The sequence below is a fragment of the Mytilus californianus genome, unplaced genomic scaffold (assembly GCF_021869535.1).
Source record: "Mytilus californianus isolate M0D057914Y unplaced genomic scaffold, xbMytCali1.0.p SCAF_7, whole genome shotgun sequence".
In the NCBI taxonomy this organism is placed as follows: Eukaryota; Metazoa; Mollusca; class Bivalvia; order Mytilida; family Mytilidae; genus Mytilus; species Mytilus californianus.
In genome coordinates this window covers 26,335,651-26,348,207 of record NW_026262723.1, presented here as the reverse complement: position 1 = coordinate 26,348,207, position 12,557 = coordinate 26,335,651, and positions in this window count along the sequence as shown.

The following is a 12,557-nucleotide window of genomic DNA, read 5'->3' as shown; positions in this document are numbered from 1 at the left end:
ATATTTTGGTCCATTGTGTCCATGAAATATTAACTTCATGGACAATCTTATTGTCCTTCTGGTCCGTACATTTGTCTTTGTAGTCCCTCGTCATGTCTTCGTAGGTATGCTGGTCTTCAGCTCTATTCAGTTGTTCATACGGTTCTAACTCTATTCGAGAGGAAGCCATCTTCTTTGTTTATGATTTAAATTTAAACGCTTATCTATGATATCTAAACTAATAATTGACAACTGTATCTCCAATTTTCTATGAATAAACAGTACAAACAACATGAAAAAGTGAGTATTATATGTCCACCAATGAACACGTGACCATCAATAGGTACGAATGGATAAATAATGTTAAATTGTTAAAAAGTCACGATAATTTTATCATTTCTGTCTAATTTCAAAATGTTCATGCGATTATACTGTTTTACGTTAAACTAATTAATTAAGAAGTTATTTAATTGATTTTTATATTCATACTATGTCTAACATGTCTAACAAGGCCTTGCGGCATTTTAAGATTTTTTAGGATAAGATTTGTAAGGTACACTTACGCCGATATCTGGATATGTCAGTAACATAATAAAACTGTTCAACATTTGTGTCCATGAGATTATATTTCCATTGATAACTAGTATTTTTATAGTATATTCATACTACCAAACCGAGTGTAGATGCTCGTACTAATGTTTAGGCCAGTTTAGTCGGCATGATTATAACGTTATGCAAAGTATGCTGGTTTTATATATTCCAGTAGACGACATAATTATTTTAGTTGTATTTTTACTTTTACGTCCTAACCTCAGTATTAAGTTTAAGAACTGTAGACGGTTACTGAAAAAAAAATCAAATTAGCCTTAAAGGAGTTTGTTTGGTAAGGGCACTATTTGAACACGAATATTAAGTTCATTGTTTCAAGATAAAAAAGTATCTCATGTTGATAAATAAACATGTATGAAAGTGAAAAATATATTTTTTTGTAGAGCTTTTCTCATAAAGTGTTAAAATTTACACCCTAAATAGACAAAAAATGAGATATTTTGTGAAAGTTTACCATAAAAGCCGGTTTATAAAAACACTAAAACGTTTTTCAATGGTCTTTAAACGCACACAAAACGACTTACACCATAATTTACAATATAACTTGCAAGACTGCTAAGTATGTCTACCTCATTTATATGCGGTAAGCAAAAAAGCTATTTCAAAACGTACGAATGACCATTGGTATAACTTATTACAATGACTGTACGCCAGACCTTTCTCTCAGTCAATATTTGAGATATTCCCTTTACAATAAGGCAAATTTCAGACGACTGACTACCACCTTCATTGCCCTCAATCGGGCTTTTTTAGGAAAAGTAAAGGATAAGACATTTAAATCAACACGATGGCATCAGACGATATGATAAAGTAAATTATAGATCTTTGCATGATTTGAAAGTGCAACTCTCTCAGGCAATGTTGCCCTTAGATGGATTTGGTTTTTTGTGCCCTTTTTGGTCATATAGCTCTTCAATCCTTTCGGGTCTTATACATCTTTGGTTTTCAAATATTCGGCTTTGAGCGTTCCTGATGAAGGTAAATCCAGAAAATCGTATTGAAATTCATAACGTGTTGTTTTTATGTTTTGAGTTTGTGATTGTGTTATCTAGTCCATTGATTTATTTATTTAACATTGAGTGGTTTCTTAAGGATGTTCACTTCTCTTGTTTTTGACTTTTAAAAAGCCATTTTTGAAAATCTAAGAAAACTTTGTTATATTTTCATAGTTTTTGAACGAAAAAAGGTGCCAATGTTAAATGTATGAAAAATCTAGAGAAAATCATTTCCGCCAAATTTTTAATTGATTATATCTCAGAAACAAGGACACGGACCTGTCATTTTTTTCTACTTTTTAAGTTCTGTTATTTATATACAATCAATTTATAACAGTCTTCTAAAAAGCTTGTTATTTTTAAACAGAAGAGCGAAGATCCTTAATTAGATAAAGTTTTCCTCCCACCATTTGTTAATATGGTTAAGGACTGTGGTAGATAAACATTTACCATCAAATATGCAATTTCATTTTAGAAAACCTTTCAATCTGACTTTTTGTAATATAAACTATGTATTTTTCTATGAAAGGTATTATACAGTATATTTTTGTCTTTTTGTACAATGATATGTGCAAAACAATGACCATTTATTAATTTGTTATCCTATATTTTGTTTAAAATTGTTACATTTAGAGTATATGCCCATTGAGGGTCCCTGATATGTCAATAGAAACTTTCATCTAAGAATTTGGATGTTGGTTTTATATTTGTACGATTTTCAAGATTGCATAGGGCATAGGAGTCTTTAGTGATTCTGATCAATTATACGACTAAATATACATACTCATACATACGACAAACGATAGAAATGTCATCGACGCAAACAAATAATGTACATCTAAAATAATAATTCACTATTGATCATTTATGTTTTCCATTAATTATGGTTGATTTTAAAACTTACAACACGAAGAAAAAAGAAAATAGGGTAACACTTTTACCGTCTTTAATAGACATGGCAAGTTACTGATAAAAAGTACAAAACACTTGTCTACAGTGCACACGGAAAAAATAAACAAATCTGAAACTTAAATCGAAAGTAAAATCTATTTATAACAACATGAACAAGTTTACTTAGAAATGTAAGCATTACATTATACAAATTAGTAAATTAGTAAAACTGATTTTCTTCGTTCTGCAAAGTATTTCACACTTCTGTATTAACATCCTAGGAGACGTCAGATTTATTTCACTTGCATTGTTGATATTTCATCCAAGCCCCAGTATTGATTGTAAAACTGCCTATAACGTCTCCAAAAATAACTTTTAACATTCTGTCATTGTATTGAAACTTCCTATGATCAATAAAAAGGATCTATAGTAACTACATGATAATTTCAAAGTTCAATGATTAGTATTTTAACCTCTTTTACAATTATGTGTGTGCAAATACAACTCATTTTAGATAATTTGTTATGATATAGTTATTGTGAAACTGTTATATTTTGAGTATATGGCCATTAAAGGACCTTGATTGTTCAATTAAAATCTTAAATCTTGAGACTATATTTGTATGTCGTTCACGATTGAAGATTGCATCTGTTAGGACAGTAGGCTTCGGCGATTTTTTTATTTTCCTTTCACGTAGCTTGATTTAATCACTTACAACACGAGGAAAAAAGGAAATTTAAACTTACGAACGTTTGATGGTTACAAATGGTTAACGGACTGAGTAAAGAATATATATTACTCATCTACGGACAGCTTACCTGCAATGTTTTGAAAATATATAGTTGATAAATACTAACGCTCCTTTTTCAAACTTCTGAAGCTTAGAGAAAAATTCCATCGTTAATGTCCAACCAATTAATTATTTTCCTATTTTTTCTTCAACAAAACGATGAAAATTCGAAGAAGTCTGCTGTCACCTTTCAGTTTGGTTAAGAGATTGCACATTTGACTCTTTGCTTAACCGTTGACCTTTGTGTAATGCTAAACCGTTTTGCTAGAATACTAAATAATATTTGCTAAAAACAATATGAATACATGACAATTCAAAACTTCTATGAAATTTGCATCCATCTTTTTCATTGAAATTACTCTCAACGGACAAGTAGTCTACTCGATCAACGGTTATTACGTCAATGTATATTCATACAAACATAGATCAACCGAATGATTCCTAGATAAACAGAATGATACCATTGCAAAATCTGATATAAAACTCAATGAAGATAGTCTAGAGTTTGAAGCGTGCTTAAAACGTTCAAACGTGGTCGTTTGATTACTTTTTCTGAGTATGTTAACCGTCTCGGTGATCTCGTAGTAGCGTGCTTGCCTCAAGTGAACGTGGTTGTGGATTCGTTTCTTGATTGGGTCAAACTAAAGACTTGAAAATTGGTATTTGCTCTTTCTCTGCTCAGCACGCGACATTGTGAAGTTAGAGCAAAAACTGGTCAGCTCAGAGTCAGAATAATGTGTCCAGGTAGGGTGACATGTCTTCATGCGGACTGTTACCTTGAGAAAAAAGTAAAATTACAAAAATACCGAACTCCAAGGAAAATTCAAAGTGGAAAGTCCCTTATCAAACGGCAAAATCAAAAGCTCAAACAAATCAAACGAATGGAAAACAACTGTCATATTCATGACTTGTTTCAGACATTTCCTTATGAGAACATGGTGGATTAAACCTGGATTTATAGCTAGCTAAACATCTCACGTGTACGACAATCATATAGAATTCCATTATATTAACAACAATGTGTAAGCAAAACAAACAGACATAATAGGTAAAAATGTCAAAAAGTATGGTACAACAGTCAACATTGTGTTATAATCTTAATCACTATAAAAACAAATAACTATTTAAACATAGAATTACAAAATGGCATATACATTGTAGACACTCTATAGACAAAGTACATAAGCATAAATGAAAGACAAAAATACAAAAAATTACCATAGCACAATAACACAATGGCGGAATGTATAAATACCTAGCCACGCCAAAAGTATCTATCAAAAATGGACTAAACAGTAAAGGTTAAGAATATACAAAGACAAATAAGACCACTATAAAACGTGATTAAGATGATATACACAGCCAGTGCTTAGAATCTATACTTCAAGACCACCGTGTATTATTTGTAAAGTTGATACAGAATATTTATCAACAAGGTCTTGGCATCTTCCGATGAACTTTTTTTAGAAAAAGGACGAGACGTTCTTTGATATATCCTGGTTCATCAACTCTCTGCTCAGACACTGGTGACGTTTTATAAAGTCTAAGCAGCTCTTCAATACCGAATGAGATGGGAAAAATATATCCCATGTGCAGGTCGAGTTGGTATATTGCTACTAAGGTGGGGGAAATTTATAATTTTAAAATTAAAATCGTCTCGTTTGTCATAGATTCTGGTACTGAGATGACCGCTTATGTCAAATTTGAGGAATAAGTCTAAACATGAGATGGCGGAAGCCGTGTCTGTTGTTTCTTAAATTTCTAGTTCTGGAGGATATATCAATGGAACCCAATCAGAAAAGTTTGGATTGTTAATGGAAAGAACATCATCAATATATCTGAATGTGAAAATAATTGATCTGGCTTCTTTAATCATCTTGTTTTTGATAGGTGTCTGAAGGAACTCCGACTCATATGAAAATAAGAAGAGGTCGGCAAGGAGAGGCGCATATTTCGTTCTCACGTTTAAACTCAGATGCAGCGTATCGGTCTAATACAAAGCAGGGTATATATTCAAAATACATTATCATGCTCTTGTCCTGAAAATGCATTTAGTTACGGGACGTTATACAGCCATCCATCAAACTATGTTTTGTTTTGTCATAAAGAATTAAAATGTTTGTTTTAAAGTTTTGTTAACTTATTTTTTTTCCCGATAATCATTAATTTGATAAAATAAAAAAAAATGCTTTTCTACATAAATGAATAAACATAAATTGCCAATATATTTGACATAGGTCCTAATTCAATTGCAATTTCTTTTGGTGTTTAATAAGACATTTGAAAGAAAAAGTATTTGTTATAAAATGGCAAAATTTTAGGACTGTGGACAGCGGCCATTGTATATTGATAACTCCTGTGTTCAAAGATGCATAAACTTGTACCGGTACAGGTTGTAGATAGTCATTTAAACTCAATTTTACAATAAAACGGAAAAAACATCAAATCAGACAGTAATGAGGACATTGCAACCCATTGTGAAATTATAAAAAGCTAGGACAGACTTTTGTTTTGATGATTAATTTCAGATATCATCTTAAATCCTCTGAGATTGTTTGAAAATATACATGAACAAATAGATTTATATCTGATTAATTTTACTGATCGAAGAAATACGGCTTTATAATCTTTACATAGGTGATAGACCTATAGAAAACAGTATTTTTGGTATATATCAAAATGCAGAAAGGAAATCGCCCACTTTAATGGAAGTGAAACACGTGTTATAATTATGTTTTCTTCCTTTCGTATATATGAAATAGAGATGGAAAACTACTGATAAAAAGTGTAAAACACTTGTCTCTACAGCACACGGAAAAAAAACAACTGTCCTTAAACTTAAATCGAAGGCGAACTCTATTTTTTACAACTTTTTCCTTGAAATAAATGAAAAACCTTAATATTTAATTGTTTTGATATAAACAAAAGATGATAGACAAAATTAATGTAATTCTAGGAACTAAATTTTCCAAGTATTAAAAATATATTTTGTTCATCTTAATTTAAAAAAAAATATTCCTTTTGTTTTCAATGTATGTATTAGAACACCGAATATTCGAATAAAAAAATTGTATAAGACACAACGATGTTTTTAAAAAACATTTTTCAGTCTTATACCGGTAACAGTAGATATGGTAAGTAAATGTTGCTTCCTTTTGCTTTTACCTTAGTTTTATATGTGGATACAGCTTTACAGACAAGAACATACAAGTCAAGTACAATTTCTATTGCACTTTGGTCACTACTTTAGAATATTTAAGATATTTGAGATATTTTAAAATTTCTTACCGGTACCTTTTCTTGTTATCTTTTGACATTAAAACCATCTTAAACGTAGCAAGATTTAAAACACTAAATTGGATTGAAAGTTGACCTATAGCCAGTGCATAATAAAGCTCACTTAGATGATCACTAACCTGTTATGTTTTGAAGGTATACGCGACTGCATTGTTTACTTTTATACTGAGTTTCTAAAATAGAAAGATACATTTAGACATCATTATTCACAAGCACTGGGTCGATACATCTGCTTGTGTACTGTAAGACCCCGAGGGTAATACATACTCAATAATCAGTATTTTGGTTCTGACATGATCTATCAATGATATTCTAAAATTCCCTATGATAAATCTAGAAATTATTCAGAAAAATGTTTCAGAACTTGGAATATATTGCCTTACAAGATTTTGTATAACTAATCCGACCTTAAAGTGATAAAAATTACCTTTCATGTTCAAAAATGAGCAGTTGGTCATATATTGATATATTGTTTTCGCTTGGTTTGATATTTTCTGTTATGATACGCTAGTTTTACCTTCAATATATCTCATCAAAGGAGCGCATGATGATACGTAAAATTTTTCACATTTTAAAAGAGGCGCTATTAAAATATATTAGACATTCTCTATCTTATGAAATATTTGTGAAAATCTGTCAAATCTTATCTTGTTAACCTTTTTCTTCATTGATAATAATAAAAAAAAAATGAACTCGCCCAGAAGCCAGTTGATAAGTCTATTACATCACTATACGCTTGTGTGTAAAAAGAACGGAAATGTCCCTGACTGTTTTTAGATGATAAGGTTTTCATAATAAATATATTTTTAGGCTGTGTTTTGTTGATTAGCAGCTTTCAACAAGGTTACATTGTGACATATAAAATTGAAGACCGTTGTTTGAATAATCTTTATATAGTGAATAAATGAGGATTTATTTTTAGATTATTTAGTATATAATCAATACGGATATACTATTCTAAAATATACGTCATTGATAGACGAAAGATAGAAAAAGGAAATCAAATCTATACTTTTTAGTCGAATAACAAAAGTAATTTAATAATTTTTGAAATAAAGTTTTACTTCAGAGTTGCCATTCCTGTTAAGGATCTAATAGTTTATTGTTAGGGCAATGCCCTACAATATGTTAAAGATACAATGACACTAAAGAACACAGAAACGACAATTATACATACTAAGAACGGTAACTCTAGATACATTCAAGATCATAAAAAAAGAAATTATATAAAATATCCAAGCAACTTACTTTGGTATGAAAATAAACATGTGGCATGTTTGCTAGTGTGACAACTATCTGGCAGTGTCCAAAAGCATGGGATTTAAGCAACAGAAAGTGTGTAATAATAAATCAAATTTGTTTCAACACAAATTAAAGTTATCATTATCTGTACCAAAGTCCTTATCCGGTAACTGATCAAAATGCAATAATACAACAATCCGTAACATCTTGGGTAAGCAAATCATTATGTAAAGTAATCAATTCTACACTGTTCGATTGATAGATAATATTGAGCTTAATAATAGCAACTAAACTTAACGGAGTTAACACCGTAAGAACTTCATACTTGATGATCTCTTATATATATTTAGAAAACAATGGAAGATATCAATTATAATGAAACTGAGTTAAATTATAATAAGTACATACCCGAATATATTTTTAAACTTGTGATACTTTATCGTTTTTCAGTTTAATATATGAGTATACGCGTATATCAACAGTTTTTTTTTTATCATAGGCTTGTCACTCACCTTAACCAACTTGAAGAGAACAAACGACTTTTTTCTAAAAATATAATACATCAACAGATCATTGATTTTATCAAATAATCCAGCAGAATGACCGATCAAACATTTATTATTATTTTGATAACAAAGAACCACCTATTATGTCGTATACGTATATATCAGAAACCAAGTAGAGGTTCAATTTGTATGTGTACATCAGTTACAAGGTATAAAAAACAACGCTTCTTCAACATGATACTGTGAAATATCAAAGTTTAAATATGATCTCTTTGGCATAATATTTTAGGAAATCTCAAAATCGTTTAGGACCAAGATGATAAAGACTTTCTGGAAAATGACAAATATATATCGTCTTGCGTCTAAATACCTTAAAAAATATATATCGCTAAGTGTTGAAAGATAATCCTCTATCCTTTATTGTAAAATAACCAATGTTTAAACAGGAATAATCTGACAAAACATACCTTGATTCCTATTGGAATAAATGTCTGACTATTGTGGATAATCACATATTACATTTAGAAAAGTATTAAGATTAAACAGAATGGTTGGTTATACACACATTTAGAGGAATTTTTGTTTGCACCGGTCATAAAAGTAACACAATATATTGTAGTGATATGCCGTTAATACTACATGGAAGTTGTTAACATAAACTTATAATTACTTCTACAGTCAAGGCCGGGCTCTTTACACAGATTCATATAGTTAACAATCATACAATTGCTGATCAAACAGATATGTTGTTATTCAATTAAATGGTACTTGGACAGATGATTGTAGACTTATTTGCTGCAACTCATATAAAATGTTCTTCTGCAATGACAAAGGGTAATTATCTCGATACAATTTCATAAACTATGGTGAGATGATTACATTTGTATTCTTCTTGATAACAACTATGTACGTATCGGCAATAAAATTTCATGGGATGTTGGTTGCATGAATATGATCACCATGTGTGCCTCTTTAATAGCAGACTTGTTCTTGTATTTCCATCTATAACTTGTATGGCCTAACTAAGAAAAGATCCGCCTTACTTACATCTATAATGACTGATAAATTCAACACTTACCGCTACATCGATTTTGTTTACTTAGCCAATGAAGATTTCTATAATTAAACAACTGCACAATTTAAGCAAGCACAACTAAGACATGAATAGAAATAAAAGTCATATAAACAAAAATATTTTTTTCCAGATTAAGATATTAAAGTCTCACACTAGAAACTAAAACAAGAGCAAAACAATACGGCAAAAAGAACGATTTGACAATTGTTTTTCATTCGCTTGAGCTTTTGATTTTGCCATTTGAATTGATAAGGAATTTCCGTTTTGAGTTTTCCTTGGAGTTCGGTATTTTTATTATTTTACTTTTCCCTATTGTTACTTCATCTTTTTGGACAGTGATGTTCCTTTAGCCCGTAGTTTTAGTTCACAATGCCCGTGTCTGTAGTAACAGTTTTCAATGATGGACAAAAATGTGTGTGATGTATGTAAAAAAGTATTATCTGCGATGCTTTCAGTAGTACCCTTTTCCTTGAAACTGAAACGTTTTTCTAATATTCTATGGAAAATGCTTCTTTTTTACGTTTGTAAATACCTTAGAGTTTACGGTTTTAATGAACAGTCCTGAATTAGTCTTACAGCTGTAACCCGCAAGTTTACTTTCAATGTCAGCACTTTTATTTCGGAGATATTTTATTACGGAAAAGTAGATATTGCATGTTGGTTAGATGTTATTTATAGAACAGACACATACATATCCTCTATGAAGTAGAACCATATAAATGATGGCACGTAGAAAGAACCCTTCAAAGTCAGTGGATAGCTCCGTACGTTCTGCTTTGATATAGTGTGGCTAAAATGTAAAACTAAATACGAAGTTCTCAAAGGTACTAGTGCGGTGCGAACTTTTGATAAATGCCGAGGACTTCAATAGGACCTTTAGATTTGTAGAAACAAATATTAAATCACATGTTTTTTGAGTAGTGATTTTATGTTTTGTCAGACATGGCGATATCTTAAAGTGAGAAACATATCCATGTATTTACTAACATTCAAACTTTTATTTATAAAATGAATCTCGACAAAGCTTTCAAATGCAACAGACAGGTATGACAAATACTCTGACGCACGGATCGATAGCGGTAAACCATTTATTTTTCTCATGAAACAAAAATATTACAATCTGATTGATCAATTACCTGGCTGTGAATAGCACATCTCCCCAGCTAAACCAATAACATGCGGGGATATAAAACAACCGTATTTTTAAAGAGCTCACAAATGACCATGCAGCTGCGTGATGAGTAAAAACGTCATTTACGGCAACGAGGTTACAAAAAGCAACACTATTGTGCATTTACATCGGCAATGTCAAAATGTATTTTATTTTTAATTGTAAACCTCAATATGTAAAAAATAGACCGTAGAAGTTTTTAAGTAAGATTTTTTCAATTTTACACAACGGTATACAAATGAGTTATAGACCATTTTATCAATAACTATGTCCCATTTTCAAACACTGTTGACAATTCCGTACACTCTGGACTACAGACATATTACAGATAGTATTTGTTGTAAACCAAATAAGGTGAAACAAGTTATTTTTATTATCTTTAACAGAAGAGAGTCCAACGATGAAAATAGAAAAAAGGGTTAAATCCAGAGCAGAATATAAAAAACAAAAGAAGAACAAAAACTAACCCACACACCTTTTTACAAGAGACTACAATTATCAGCCAAGCGATTCTAACTTAAAAAAAGGAATACAAAGAGATGCTGCCGGAAACTTATGATAATCTACAATTCCTTTCACCTGCATACGGGATATACATTTCTCAACTCATTCGGTATTCAAGAGTTTGCAGTTGCTACTCAGACTTTATAAAACATCACCAGTGTCTGAGCAGAAAGTTGATGAATCAGGGTTATGTCAAAGAACATCTCATTCTTCTTCTAAAAAAGGTTCATCAGAAGATACCAAGACATTGTTGATAAATATTCCGTATCAACTTCACAAATAATACATGTTGATCTTGAAGTATAGATTTCTAGGTACTGATGTTGTTTATCATCTTACTTCCGTATTATAGTGTACTTTTTTATTTGTCTTTGTAAATTATTACCTTAACTGTTTAGTCCATTTTTGGTAATATCCCTTTGGCGTGGCTCGGTACTTATACATCCCGTTATTAGGTTATTGTGATATGGTAAACTGTTGTACTCTTGTATTTCATTTGTTCTTATGTGCTTTGTCTGTACGCATTTTTGTATTTCTTTGTTGATATATTTGTTTCTTTTAATAATGATTAAGATTATAACACAATGTTGACTGCTGTACCCCTATTTTTGACATTTTGACCTAATTTGTCTGTTTGTTTTGTTCACACAATGTTGTCAATATAATGGAATTGTATGCGACTGTCATACAAATGAGAGGTTTAACCAGCTATAAAAGCAGGTTTGATCCACCATTTTCTACAAGGAAATGCCTGTACCAAGTCAGAATTGACAGTTGTTTTCCATTCATTTGATGTGTTTGAGCTTTTGATTTTGCCATTTATTAAGGAACTTTCCGTTTTGAATTTTCCTTGGAGTTCGGTATTTTTGTTATAATATTTTTTAGAGAGTTGTTAAAATGGTTCTGTATGTACAGACAGTGAAGGATAAGACTTCGGATATTTTCTCCTCATTTCTTCTCATTTTCCCTTCAAATTTAGATGACTCCCAGGGTTGACCGAGGTAAAGTGATATGGTAATACTGAACTTTCGCGTACCCGTAATAAAACCATTAGAAATTGGAATGTCCGTTTGATTGTGCATAATGTATAAATTTGCAGCCATTTCTGATCGGAATGGAGACTTCAAATTAAGACCAGGCCCTCATGTGAACTATCCTTTACTCTCTTTATCAGTTAAACATGTTGTTGTCCTGTTTTAATTCTTATCAACCGTTCTGTTCGAACGCTTAGTTTCTCTGTAGACTTTCATATTGATCACGTGATTTTGGTGTTTTTACTTTCCATAACTAGATGTACAATTGGTCAGTTTTTGTACAAGTTCATCAGAATTTAATATAATTTTTTAATTAAATATACTCTACATGCACGACAAATGCTTTTTGAGTGTCTCGGTCCGCTCCTTTCTACGCTCTACGATTCATGAGCTACCTATAAGGTTACAATAATCCTAATCGGAGGTGTTAGTCAATTTCCGCAAATATATAATATATTTCTGAC